At 37.9% G+C, this 15,436-nt stretch overlaps 1 pseudogene; it reads left to right on the top strand.

The window, feature by feature from the left end:
- The first annotated feature begins 12,425 nt into the window (after positions 1-12,425).
- On the top strand, positions 12,426-15,055 carry LOC110258892 (annotated as a pseudogene).
- The last annotated feature ends 381 nt before the right edge of the window (positions 15,056-15,436 follow it).

Genomic DNA, 15,436 nt, shown 5'->3' on the forward strand with positions numbered 1-15,436 from the left:
TGATTGTATGCATATGGACATAAATAATTATATAGAAAAGTAAACATTTTATTCTTGTCTTTTTAGGGCTGCACTCGCAGCATATGGAAGTTTTCTCAGGCTAGGGATTGAATCGGAGCTGTAGCCACTGGCCTATGCCATAGCCACAGCAAACCCAGATCCCAGCCAGCCTGTGACTTACACCACAGCTCACAGCAACGCTGGATCCTGAGCAAGGCCAAGGAAAAAACCTGCAACCTCCTGGTTACTGGTCAGATATTTTTCCGCTGTGCCATGATGGAAACTCTTCTAGAGAAGAAAACATTTTAAACATATCATTCGTTAATTATACTTAATATATTCATAAATAGAGGGGGAGTTCCTGTTGTGGCCTAGCAGAAACAACCTGACTAGTATCTGTGGGGATGCAGGTTCAATCTCTTGCCTTGCCCAGTGGGTTAGGGATCCAGTGCTGCTGTGATCCAGTGTTGTATGGATCTGCACAGATCTGGTGTTGCTGTGGCTATGGCGCAGGCTGGCCACTGTAGCTCTGATTTGGCTGCTAGCCTGGGAACTTCCACGTGCTGCAAGTGGCAGCCCTGAAAAAAAAAAATGGAGGGAAAATGGATTTTAATTCTTTTTTTATTTCTATTACACAGGTTACATGAATATATGCCTGTTACTAAAAAGGGTCAAACCCTCTAACATAGAGAAGAAAAATGAAAACTCCCTTCAATCTTCCCCTTTATGTTTAGCCCACTTCAATTTTAACTTCCTTTTCAGATAACAGCCATGTCCTCCCATGCTTTTTAATAGATTATGTTTTTTTTAAATATTAATTTTAGTTTCACAGAAAAATGTATTGGAAAGTACAGAGGATAACACCTTTTAACAGATTTTTTTTCCTTTTCCATTTGCTCTGCAGAAAACAAAGCATTATAATATTTGCCATTACATTTTCATGATTGTAATCTTTCTTAAAGGTAGGAACTGCATGTTTATTTGCTTTGGCTTTTTTAATTTTTTAATTTTATTTTTATTAGTGTATAACATTTTAACTAGGGCAATGCCTATTTGTCTCATCACTCATACACACCTCTCATGTTCTTGTCAGGGTGCTGCTGAAACTCTGCCTCTGTCCACCAGTGCTAAGTAGAAATGTGGACACACAGTTTTGGGTGAAGGAGAAAAAATAGGTTTTGACAGGCAAAGGTGGGGGGGGGTCACAGCAGCCTAATGCTGTAAAGACTGTGCCCCACTTAGGAAGAGAATAGGAAGTGATTTTATGGTTTAGGAGTGGAAAATAGGGCCACAGTTAAGGATCAGAGTAAGCACAAGCTTGCGTTGTATTTCAAAGCTGGTTGTTAAGTGGTCTCAGAACTGGTCCTGGTGGTCCTTTTTTCTGGAATGAAGGATGCGTCATGAACATCTTCCATTTTGGGGGGGTGGTTAGTTCTAGAGAAGAACTCAAAGATATTATTTGTATTCCTTGAGGAGGAACCAGGACCCTGCCCCAAGCTGGTACTATTGTCTCTTGACCACTCTGCATCCCCTCCCTTCCCAGATTAGCAGCTATTTGAACTCAGGGAAAGTCAAGGAGGCTGAATGTGGCCTATTTCCTAAAAAACAATGAGGGACCATAGGCTTTTGTGCCCAGGAGCCTGACAGGGCTCAGTTTCAAGAGTGCTACTGGGTAGAAATTTATGAAAAAATTGTTGGAGAAAATGCCCTGATAAAAAGGTAGAAAGGAGATACCCTGGCCATGATGACTCAGCAAAGTCCGGCCAACTGCCTCAACCATCCCTCCTCCACGCATCTGCTTCTGTAAAGTTGCTTCCGCAATTACACCCCTTGTTCTCACTCCTATCTGACCAACCAAGCACAGACCCGGAAGAGCTAGTGCATAAAAACCTTGTGAAGCCTTTTTTGGGGCTCAGACTCTGGAGAGTGATCTCCTCTGAGCCTGCCCACATAATCAACCTGAGTTCTCCAACTCACTTGGTTTCTCACAGGGTAAAACAGCTGTTGGAGCTGATACACTGCAGCCATGGGGATGCTGGGCAGCTGCCATAACAAAATTAGATAGGAATTTCACATTACTAGAAATGCTGCAATTTCTGAGATCTTATGCCACCTCCCCACAAAGATATGAAAAGTACTTCAGTGTTCAAAAGAGAGAAATTAAACAACAATATTAATATTAACTCTAAATTTATATATTATATATTTTAAACAGGGTTCCAAACACTTTATGTGTATTAACATATTTTACAAATTATTCATAGAATGCTTGAACACAATTACTGTGCATTTTCTGTTTTCAAAACCATTTCATTTCTTAAAGAAATGTTACATCATAATTTTTAATTTTTTTTTCTCTTTTTAGGGCCATACTGCAGTACATAGAATTTCCTGGGCTGGGGTTGAGTCAGAGCTACAGCTTCAGTCTACACCACAGCCATAGCAACACTGGATCCCAGTTGCATCTGTGATCTATGCCACAGCTTGTGGCAACATCAGATCCTTAACCCAATGAGTGAGGACAGGGATTGAACCCATATCTTCATGGACACTGAGTCAGGTTCTTAACCTACTGAGCCACAGTGCAAATGCCACTTACACATTTTGTTTCATTTTATTGTTATGATGTTCAGGAAAGTTCTCCACTGCTCTAAACAGGTTTTATCTTTTTGAATTATTTGAGGTTTGAATGAGATGATATCCATAAAGTGCTCAACCTGTGCCTGGCACTTAGCAAGCACTTGGAATTCTAATTATTTTAAGTGTTGAGAGTTGGGTGTGGAGGGCACCCTGAGTTCCTGATGTTAATAGTGCCTTGTACAGATCTTTGGGGTGGGGATCACCTTGTACAAAGTGCAGTTGGTTATTAACATTATTTCTACAGGAGAATGAAGAATGCCAAGTGTTTTAGGTTAATTCTTGACTTGAATTATGTGGCATGAGTAGAACATGCAAAGTGAAATAGCTTGCAAGAGCATTGCAGCCGTAAGGAATAGCATGTACTAATCCAAGGAGAGGTGCTCATAGTGGATACTTTTCCAGGAAACAGCACAGAGTTCTAAAGGTCTGTACCAAAGGAGACCTTGATGGTGGTGGGTAACCGAAGATGTGACTGGAGAGGCAGTCTGTAATATAGAAGCCTTTTGTGTCATGTAGAGGAGTTTGACACCCTCTACACCTTGTCAAGCTGCCATACTGGTCTGAGGTTTTTGAGGAGGGTGGGTGATTTACAATAAGGTCAGAAACAACAATAGTTATATTATTTCTTCAAGTTCCACTTATAGAAGTGCAAATTACCTAGCCTTAATATGTCCAGGAATTTTTTTCTTTTAAGGAGGGGTTCTCCCTTCTTAGGCGAGCATCGCTCAAATATTGAAAAGCACAGTCAGTATGATCCTCTTCCTTACATTGAATATGATCCTCTTCCTTCTTTCAATCCTTCCAAAAAATGTCCGCTGGCCCCTGTGCCTGTTGTAGTTGCACTAAGTAGCTTAGTCCTCTTGTATTCTGTCTGGGGTCCTTAGCAATCCTAGGTGCTGTGTGACCTTTTCTGCCTCTTGCCTTACATTTGTTCCTCTTCCATACTGTGCCTCAAGACTGGGCAGGTGTGGGTGAGCATTGGGTGGGTTGTAGTAGATGGAGGAAGTGCTCTCCCATCCCACCTGTAGTGGCAAAAACTCTAACTCCTAGTAAAGGAGAGACTTGTAGGTTTTACAGAGATTCTAAGGTATAGCACTTTGCCTAAATAGTATTATTTCCACCTTTTCTTTCCATGACTGAAATATGAATACTTTAGTATGCCATCAAAAGGCCATCTTTTTATTTATTTATTTATTTATTTATTTATTTATTTATTTATTTATTATCTTTTTGCCTCTTCTATGGGCACTCTTGTGGCACATGGAGGTTCCCAGGCTAGGGGTCTAATGGGAGCTGTAGCCACCAGCCTACGCCAGAGCTGATCCAAGCCACACCTGCCACCTCCACAACAGCTCATGGCAATGCCAGATCTTAACCCACTGAGTAAGGCCAGGGATGGAACCCGCAACATCATGGTTCCTAGTCAGATTCATTAACCACTGCGCCATGACGGGAACTCCAAAAGGCCGTCTTTTAAAACTGACAAATACCGCCTCTAACACATTTAACATGTATAATGTGATGTTTTGATGTACATTGGGAAATTATTTTTACAACTGAGCTAATTAACATATTCAGTATTTCATATAATTACCATATTTTTGTGAGTGGTAGTAGGAGCACTTAAGATTTACTCTCTCAGCAAATTTCAAGTACATTGTTATTTACTAGTCATCATGCTGTGTATTAGCCCCCCAGAACTTACGAATCTTAAAACTGAAAGTTTGTACCTTCAGACCAACATCTTCCCTTTTGCCCCACTGTCTAGCCCCTGGCAGTACCATTTGAGTTCTGCTTTTTTGATTTATTATGTAAGTGAGATCCTGCCATATTATTTTTCTGTGTCTAGAACTTTCCACTTAGAAATATGTCCTCCAGTTTTAACCTTGTTTTAGTGAATAGCAAGATTTCCTTCTCTCTCTCTCATTTTTTTTAATGGCCACACCTGTGGCATATGGAAGTTCCCAAGCCAGGAAGTCAAATTGGAGCTGCAGTTGCAGGCTTACATCACAGTTATGGCAACACTGGATCCCAGCCCATCTGCGACCTATGCCTCAGCTTGTAGCCACGCCAGATCCTCAATCCACTGAGCGGGGCCAGGGAGCAAACCCACTTCCTCACAGACACTGTGTTGGGATCTTAACCCAATGAGCCACAATGGGAATTCCAATTTCCTTCTCTTCCATGGCTGAATAATAATGACTTAATTCACAATGTTCTACAAGTTAGCTCTGCCCCCATGCTCTTGGATCAAGTCTGTACAATTAGACCTGTTTCCCCAATGGTTGAGTGCTATTCAAGGAAGCTCTTCAGTTCTGTGTGTGAGTTTGCATTTATGGGCCCACACTTGTGTCTTTCTTTATTTCCTTGAAATAACCAGACTTAAAACAGGCACACAGCTTAAGCTTGCCCACGTACACATCTGTTTCAATTCTGTAGCAAATGGGGAATCAAATATGACATCAGTTTTTTGAGAATGATTAGAGCATCTGTGTGGAGGAAAGACTGAAAGCAGGAGCAACCAGTGGCCAGAAGTTCAGTGACAGCATAATCATCTAAGCATTAAACAGAGAACAGACAGATGGTGCTGGTGTTTTTGAGATAATGCACTGAAGTAGGGTCATCAAGGGTTGTGGAAACTGAGAACTGAAAGGAAAAAAAAAAAAATAAATCCAAGAGATATTTCTGGGGAAAAATCCGCCAAGAGCTGCTATCTTCATGTGGCTAATGTACGTGGAGTATGCAGAGTAGGTACTGTATCAGCCAGTAAAGCAATATCCTTCCTAGTTGGGGAGGGGGAAGTAAGTATAGTTTCATTATTAAATTTTCAGCATTTTAATACAAACTGTTTTTGAAATTATGAAGGCGATTTCCATCAATTTTGTTTTCTTGTATTTGGAGGGTTTACAGACACAGTGCCTAATTTAAACCCAAGTTCTGCCTCTTAACATCTGGCTCTCTTGTGTAATTCATTGCAACTTCCTAAAACAGGAGTTCCTGTCATGGATCAGCAGTAACCAACCCAACTAGTTTCCATGAGGATATGGGTTCCAACCCTGGCCTCACTCAGTGGGTTAAGGATCTGGCGTTGCAGTGAACTGTGGTGTACATCCCAGATGAAGCTTGGATCTCATATTGCTGTGGTAGGCCGGCAGCTGTAGCTTCTTTTTGACCTAGTGTGGGAACATCCATGTGTCACAGGTGTGGCCCTAAAAAGACCAAAAAAAAAAAAAAAAAAAAAAAGCAACCTTCCTAAAACAAAGTTTCCTCACCTATAAATTGGAATTTGGAGATAATAATAGATAAGGGATTTCAAGTGAGGAATCAATGCGATTAGGAATGCTTATTATTGTGCCTGCCTCAAGTTAGCCCTTCATGAATATGTTATGTATTAGCCAATCAAGGGAATAAAAAAGCAGAATGTGCTAAAAAGTTTTGTAAAGTAGAACAGATTAAAACTTTTTTCTCCAACCAATAAATTTTATTTTGAGTAAAAAGACTGTATTATAATTCATTCATTCATGAATTAATTTTTTCATACTTCCATGTTTTTGCACTGTTAGTTCTCTTTGAAAAAAATTTTTTGTTGTTGTCGTTTTTGCTCTTTTTTTTTTTTTTTTTGCATCAGCTAGATTCTGGCCAGGAGACAGAAACCCAGGTAATTATTTTTATAGAGAACATATGAATATGAGAAATGCTAACTTGTTGTTGAAGAATTGAAAAAAAAACAAAAGAGAAAGCTTCAGAGTAAAAGAAGTAACAATTTCAGGCTTTAACACTGAGGGCTGGAGCAAACATGGGAAAAGTTTGAAATTATTAAAATTTAGAAATTGGAAGATCCTGAAAAGCTGAAACTCAGACCTCAGAGAAAGTACTGCTCTTCAGCAAAGTTCAGAGGACCTCCCCTCCCCACTTACTACATGGTCTAGAGACTCCAAATATTTGAGGCTTGTGTCTTGGAGGTGCTGTCATAAGGCTGGTTCAACCAATAATGGAAAACTGCAAGGTGGAATCAAATGTTAAACCATTGGAACACCATTTCTATATTTATGTGAATAAGCATTTCTAGGGTGACACTAATGGGCACAGAAGGTAACAGCAGAAAGGTAAAAGTCTTTGACCCTCTTCCAGCTCACCAGCCTCCTTCTACCTTTGCAGGTAGAAGTTGGCAAGGAAGAAATGTGGTTTGCACTGTCTCAGCCAAAGCAGAAAGAAGAGTGGGGTCAGAGTTGAGAAGCCATAGCTTAATGAATGATAAAATTTTTACTTTATTATTGATTTCTATATTTATACTAAATTTCAGTATAAATTAATATCGCTTCCATTGGACAAACTTTGTCAGACTATTATACAATTTCCTTATTTCCCTTAATATATCAAATGCTCATTTATTTTTTCCTTTTTCTCTACTTTTTACAGAAATCTATAATATATATCTCTTACACATTTTATTGCACTTATTTGATTTCAGATGCTTATTTCTCCCATTATGTTATTCTTTTCTTGAGGAAAGGTCCTCTTTTTATTATTTCCTCCCATTGATGGCCATAATCCTAAATATGTGTATGTGCCTGATAGATATGGAGGCTATTACATTTCTTGGGAGAAGATGTTTTGGAGTGAGAAGACCTGGATTTGAATCATGTCTATTTCTGCATGTCACTAGCTCTATGATGCAGCACAATTGATGCATAGTCATTTATTTTCCTCGGTGACTGCAACTGCAAATATTCCTGTGGCTCTTCTAGTAATCACATCCATTTATATCTTATGATTACATGCTTTCTCTTAGCTGAAACTCTTCAGGATTCCACTATTCTTGTTCAAATCAAGAAACCTAATTTTGGGAGTTCCCGTTGTGGCTCAGTGTTTAATGAATCCGACTAGGAACCATGAGGTTGTGGGTTTGATCCCTGGCCTTCCTCAGTGGGTTAAGGATCTGGCATTGCCATGAGCTGTGGTGTAGGTCAAAGATGAGGCTCGGATCCCACATTGCTTGTGGCTCTGGCGTAGGCCGGTGGCTACAGCTCCGATTGGACCCCTAGCCTGGGAACCTCCATATGCCATGGGAGCGGCCCAAGAAATCGCAAAAAAAAAAAAAAAAGAAACCTAATTTTAAATCATCTATCCAACTTCTCCCCCCCACCCCCTTGGCAACCCTATGTCTTTCAGTCTGTTTCAGTTTTGTGAATAGGCTCATTTGTGCCATATTTTAGATTCCACATATAAGTAATATTACATGCTATTTGTCTTTCTCTTTGAGAAAAAGAATGCATATATATACATATATACGTATATATATGTGTACTTGTTCACTACGCTGTGCAGCAGAAATTTACACAACACTGCCAATCAATTACACTCTAATTAAATAAAGAAAATTTAAAAATGATATCAAATTTTGTGGTAACATTTCTTTCTGTCATCTCCAGCCCACTGAGGACAGTCACAGAGATTTTTGAGGCTCTTCTCACTAATGCACTTCCTTTGTGCAAGGAATGTCCGCTGGGCTCTTTCAAGGGATATGTTTAGAGCACTGGTTCCCAGAGTGCAGTGTAGGAAACTTTCGGGATTTTTTGATGGTTTCACGGGATCCATAAGCTCAATATTTTGATAATAGACCCAGATATTACAGATATAGGCTTTATATTTCACACCAAAATTAAAAATGCTACTTGTGTTTTGTTATAGTATCAGAGAATAGTATTACAGTTATCCAAAGATGTTGACAATATTCTCATCTTTTTGAAGTGCATATGTGTTTAAGGCTGATTTTTTTTTTCATATGGTTTGGCTGAAGCAACATATCTCAATACATTTAACCCTTGAATAGCAGATGTTTGAATTGCATGAATTCACTTATATATATTCACTATGTACTTTACCTAAATATACAACTTGTGTTCCAAGGGTAAATACCACAATATGATCCTTCAAAGATGGGAAACAGTAGATACAAAGGAACCACATATACAGAGGGCTAACTGTAAATTATACGTGGATTTTTGACCCATGGAACGTTGGTATGTCTAATCCCTGTGTTGTTCAAGGGCTAACTATACACTGAATTCAGAACTCATGTAAGAATTCAGCTGTCTTATTAAAGCCAAGTATTTATAAAAAATTTCTAAAACTTAAAAATCTGCTCCTTTTATATTTTGGGGAATGTAAATAGTTATATGTATTTATTAATCTATTTTTGTGTGGACACATTATAGCTTATTATTTATTTTAAATTAATTAAGGAAAAATGTTTTTTTCTTATTTTTTACATCAGAAATGGTAAGTATTGATAGATATAACCCACATAAACAAAATCCCTTTGAAGTCTCCAATAAGTTTTAAGAGTATAAAAGTTTTTGAGATCAAAGGATTTGAGAACCAGCTTTAGCTGATGGTTGAACAGTTTGCACCTAGTTGATCTTCACCAGCATTCCTGTCTCCCCAAAGTTTAGACTCCTTCCTTGACAGTACGTAAAGCATGGTCTTGCATCTCAACTCTATTGATCGTGGACTTCTGGGGCTCTTATATCATGGTTTACCTATCTTTATTCAACTTCCTTGCTGTACCATCCTGAAAAGGTCCCCAAGTCCTGCTGCTCCTCAAGTGTATACACGTGACCTCCCAGTACTGTCCTGCCACTCCTCAAGTGTATACATGTGCCCTCCCAGCACGGTCTTTGAACACTCCATCTGAGTTCTGCTTGGATGTAACTCTCTGTCTTGGACCTAAGCAAAGAGAGATATTGTATGATCTTCATCATTATTATTTTCATTATCATTACGGACTGTCAATAATTCTACTGTGTGCTGACTATTCTGTTCGCTATTCCTTTCTGCAGAATTCTCCTTTAATCACAAATGCATGAGCGAAACTCACAATGCCTAAGGGCTTTACAGATTAATTGGACCAATTATATTCATGATGAATGATCTCTCCTTACTTCTTTTCAGAAACATAACTGAGTCTTGTAATTGATCACTTGGCACCAGAATAGCACATGCAGGTCTTCTTTGCTTTTAGCAGTATATATCCCAAAGGGATGCTCAGACTTATATTTTCTCTCAACATTGTTATGTTTGGAAATAGGTTTCCTGTGAAGTGAATAGAAGGCCTTCTTTATTCTAAGGTAATGTGAGAAAATCTGGACTTGAGTTGAAATTGAAATGAAGTAGCTATTTATGTTCACAGAGTTAGTATTATGTTAAATTAACCAGGTGAGAAAGGTCAGGAAATCATCATATGGTCAAAACCAAAACACTTCTTAATATAAACAATTCATAACATAATTCTAATTCATGAACTACAATAAGGTTTTCTTTCCTATAATTATATTTGATGAAGAAGCTGAAATGTCTCCAAATGTCTTTTTTGTCCATTCTTACTCCACTTTTCAGTTCAGTAGACTTAGATGTATCCTTGCTGCATGCTGTCATTCTTATAAACCCTCTGTAGTTGTGTGTAACTCTGTTGCTTCTCCTTTTATCTTGCAGCAAGCTTATCTGTCCATAGAGTTGGTTAGAGAAAAGACATTAATATGGATCAATGTTTTCATGGCTTTGAAATGTTTCTTTTTCAATGTTAGGAAGTTCATGTGCTAGGAGCTCTTTAAAAGAAGAAATGTAAGTCAGTCTATCTATCTATCTATCCCTCAATGTCTATATGCATATCTGTATCTGTTATCTCTATATATTTCCATATGTATTTATCTGTATTATAGTCCTATATATATATTTCACTTTTTAATATCTAAGATTTATATATAAATATATAGGTAGATAGATCTTATATATAAATATAGATAGGTCTTTGTAATCACACAGTACTATTATAATTATTATGTTAACTCAAGAAGTGCCTGATTAAAGTATTAAACAGAATGACAGAGATGGCAGGTGCATTGACCCTGGAGAGGACAGATTAAGTCACTAAGAGATCAGCTTTTTTTGGATGACCACTCCCAGAACCATGTACCTCTTAAAAGGTTCACCTGACAGTGGGAGATGTTTGAGAAAAGAGCAAGGGAGATATTGTGGGGAGGAGATTTCTGAGTGTCCCTCGAATCTAACAAGGCATTCATCAGCTTTAAGTCTATGAATAAATAGCAAGTGAAGGCAGCTCAGAAAAGCTCATGTGTGTGTGCACGCACACACACATGTATGACTTCTATTCAACATAGTATATTATGCATTATATTTTGCTCATTCACTTTACAAGGACACTTGAGAGAAATTATTTTGAAATTAATATCAAGAATGTTAATGTTGTGCCCAATTTTTTGGTGGATTCCTTGTCCTTTGAATGCTACTAATTATATACACAGGCTGCTAGAAACGTTCAAGTCAAATTTATGATCTGCACAGAGCAGAAGGTAGAACCTGTTGGTATGCAGCAGGCTTTTATCTTTACCTCTATACTATGCCCAGGGTTTGTTTTTCTTTTTCTGTTTTCTTAACTTATGCTATTTATCTGTACCCTATGTCTCACACTAAGACACCTTCAACCCTTTTTTATTTGTAAAAGCATTGAGGTATATGTCATATATGTAGACATCCATACATATGCCTAGTTTATGTTTCAATGATTATAGAAGAAAATAAGAGATTAGGGAAGAAATGCATTTTGAAATTTACATTCCCAATTGTAATTCTACAAATAAGCTCTGCAATTTCCCAGTTTGCACAAAAGCCATACGTTAAAGATGGGGAATTTTCTGCATGAAAATACATGAATCTCTAGGAAGACTGCATGGTGTAACTAGAAATCCTTGGAAGGTAAAGCAAATATAACTGAAGGACAGATGAAGAAATCATGAAGTTATAGGAAATGCAATACATAGTTTTCACTTCTAGTTTTCAGTGTGTAATCACATTTGTGATCTCATAGTCCCATTGAACTAAGAAAGGTAAATGAGAAAATAATGTTTTAGAAGACATCATTTAAAACTGTCAGCAGTCAATTCAGAGCAGAACCCAGATCTGTTGATTCATGATCTTTTGAAAAATTAATTTTTTATTAAAGTATAGTTGATTTACAGTGATGTGTTAATTTCTTCTGTACAGCATAGTGACCCAGCCATGCACATATTTACATTTTCTTCTCATACTGTTTTCCATTATGTTCTATCCCAAGAGATTGGATGTGGTTCCTGTGCTGTGCAGTAGGACCCCATTGCTGATCTTAAGCTGCTTCTAGGAATATGCTTTGTTACAAATGACTGTAGCCCATGACAGTCTTGATATTCTAAGGGAATTGAAATGTTACTTATTCCACTCCTCCTTTGCTTATTATTGGTACTCTCTAATTTGATAATAAATGCAGCATTTAATTTATTTTACGGTTTAAATCTATGGATTCCATCCATTGAAAATATACAGTTCTAAAAGAGCAATTCTTTATTTTTCTATCTTAATTTTAAGTTCATCATCTAAAATAAAATATTCTGTTTTTATTCAAGCATACGAGATTTTGAAAGCCTCGGATCTAAGAGCGTAAATGTTATTTCCTTGCCTGTTCAGGACCCTGACAGACAATACTAACTTAGCCCTTTTTTGATCGTGCTGTGGGTTGTGACATAGACGAGTGGAGACGGTGCTTCTACCATTGTTGGGAACAGTTCAGTCTCCTGCTTCTGTGTCTGAAGGAAAGAAGACTGTTAGAGATTGGATTCCATCACTTCATGTATTAACAAATTATCATAAACTTGGTGGCTTAACGCAACACAAATTTATTAACTTTCTCAGTTCTGCAGGTCAGAACTCAAGATCCCTGGGCTGAAATCAAGATGTGGGCAGGTCACACCCTACCCAGTAGCTCTAGTGGAGAATCTAATAGGGTTACCAGCATCCCCTGTGGTTGTATCTCTTTAGCCTCTGCTTCAATGGCTGGGGCCTCCTTCCCAGGTATCTATAGTTAAGATTTCCTCTACTTCCTTCTTAGAAGGATATTTGTGATTGCTTTTAGGGCTCACTCTGATACTCTTCCTTTCTTAAATGTCTTATGCTTTTAACTTAATAACTCTTCTCCCATAAAGTAGCATCCCAAGGTTCCAGGAATTAGGAAAACACTAATTTGAAAAGATACAAGCACCCCAATGTTCACAGCATCCAAGATATGCAAGCCATGCAAGTGCCCATTGACAGACAAAGGGATAAAGATGTGGTATATATGTGTGTATATTTAATGTGTGTATATATATGTATATAAAACACATATGCAATGAAATATTAGCCATAAAAAAGAATGAACTTTTGCCATTTGCAACAACACGGCACAGAGAATATTATGCTTAGTGAAGTAAGCTAGACAAAGACCAGTACTGTATGATATCCCTTACATGCAGAATTTTAAAAACAAAACGAATGAATGTATATGCAAAACAGAAATATACTCACAGATATAGAAAACAAACTAGTGGTTACCAATGGGGAAAAGGAAAGGGGAGGGGCAATTTAGGGGTGCAGGATTAAAAGATACAAACTGCTATGTATAAAATAGATACGTGATAAAGATCTATTGTATACCTCAGAGAATTAGAGTAAGTGTCTTGTAATAACTTTTAATGGAGTATAATCTGTAAAAATACTGAATAATCATCCTGAAATTAATGTAATATTGTAAGTAAACTACACTTCAATTAAAAAAATAATAACTTGGATATCTTTATGAGCCATATTCAGTGTACCTTATTCTCCCAAACCATTTGGTTTGGCCAATTCAGGTTAGATTTTTTTTTATTTTTTAAACTCTTGAGTCTGTAGGGAATTCAACTACATTTTGAACACAATTATCCACATTATCCAATGATAAATATTTTCTCTTCCTTTCAGCATACATTTGAGTGTCATACAAATAGGTGTGGTCTCAAATGCCTATGATCTAAGTAAACCTATTATTTGAGTTACCCTTTTTTTAAATTTTATGTGTAGCTGTGTTCTTGGTTTTGTGGATAAAATGTTGAATAAAATATGATTATTGCCTTTGAGGAAATTAGTGTAAATGCACTTCCAAGGATATTTCAAAATACGGTTAGAATCATAAAAGTATATTTCTTCGTGTATTTCTCTAGTAAAGCCAAAGGATTCTTGAAGAGAAAACAAACTCCCTCCCTCCTTTCTCCCACATGTTCCCCAACCACCCTAAGCACAAACAGAAGAGAAGATGAACAAATCATAATTTCTCAAAAGGAGGACAATTAGATTAAACATATATGGCGACACATATTGCATTATATACATAATATCTGATCTTTTAAGGCACCATAGAATAAGTTCTCAGTTTTCCAACAGGAATTGTACCCAGTTCAGCATAAGCATTTCTTAAAATGAACAGTGTATAGACATCCATTGGATTATTTCAATGATCTCAAATGGCAAATGATGGGGAAACTGATCTGCTAATACCATTAATCATGACCTACTGATTAATCTTTTCACAGAGAGGAACCAACGAAACCTAAAATCAACGGATGAGAAAAGTTTCACCACAGTGAATGAGTTTATACTTTTAGGGTTCATGACAGACCTGTGGTTACAGAGTGTTCTCTTTTACATCTTCCTCAGCATTTACATCATCACTCTGTTGGGAAACATCACCCTCATTTCTCTTTTCTGTGCTGATTCTCAGCTCCACACACCCATGTATTTCTTCATTGGGAATCTGTCATTCCTGGATCTCTGGTATGCTTCTGTCTATGCCCCCCAAATCCTGACGACCTGCATCTCTGATGACAAAATCATCTCTTTGGCTGGCTGCCTAGCTCGGTTCTTCTTCTCAGTGGCCTGGCCTATAGTGAATGTTACCTGTTGGTTGCCATGGCTTATGACCGCCATGGGGGCCATCTCCAACCCCTTGCTTTATTCCCAGGCAATGTCTCCAAAGTTATGTGCCAGTCTTGTTGCAGCTTCATACTTTGGTGGCTTTGTGAACTCAACTATCATCACCAGTGAAACATTTACCTTGAGCTTCTGTGGAAAGAACATCATTGATGATTTCTTCTGTGATCTGCCACCCCTTGTCAAGTTGGCTTGTGATGTGAAGGAAAGTTATCAGGCTGTGCTCTATTTCATACTTGCCTCCAATGTCATCACTCCCACCGTGCTTATTCTTGCTTCCTATCTCTTCATCATTGCTGCCATCTTGAAGATTTGCTCTACCCAAAGTCGCCTCAAGGCATTTTCCACTTGTGGCTCTCACCTGACATCTGTCACCTTGTACTATGGTTCAGTTGTCTTTATTTACTCCTGACCAAGTACTAGCTATGCCCTGGAAAGGGATAAAGTGGTGTCAGTGTTCTACACAGTGTTGATTCCCATATTGAATCCCTTGATCTATAGCTCAAGAAATAAAGATATTAAAGATGCCCTAAGGAAAATGATAGATAGAGCAAAGTATCTTAAACAAATATTTTGTTAAACAAAAGACTCTTTTTTAGTTTTTATTTTTTGTGTCTTTTTTTAGGGCCACACCCATGGCGCATGGGGATTCCAAGGCTAAGTGTTGACTCAGAGCTATAGTTGCTGGCCTACACCATAGCAAGAGCAATGCAGGATCTGAGCTGCATCTGTGACCTACACCACAGCTCATGGCAGTGCTGGATCCTTAACCCACTGAGCAAGGCCAGGGATCAAACCTGCATCCTCATGGATGCTAGTCAGATTCATTTCTGCTGAGCCACAACGGGAACTCCAATTATTATTTTTTAAAAAATTAATTTCAATGTCATGGATAACAGATAAGAGCTTGTAAATCTCTGAAATAAGTAAAATGAGCAAAAGATAAAGTCATTGGATAATG

This window comes from Sus scrofa, unplaced genomic scaffold, assembly GCF_000003025.6.
Source record: "Sus scrofa isolate TJ Tabasco breed Duroc unplaced genomic scaffold, Sscrofa11.1 Contig53, whole genome shotgun sequence".
Taxonomy (NCBI): Eukaryota; Metazoa; Chordata; class Mammalia; order Artiodactyla; family Suidae; genus Sus; species Sus scrofa.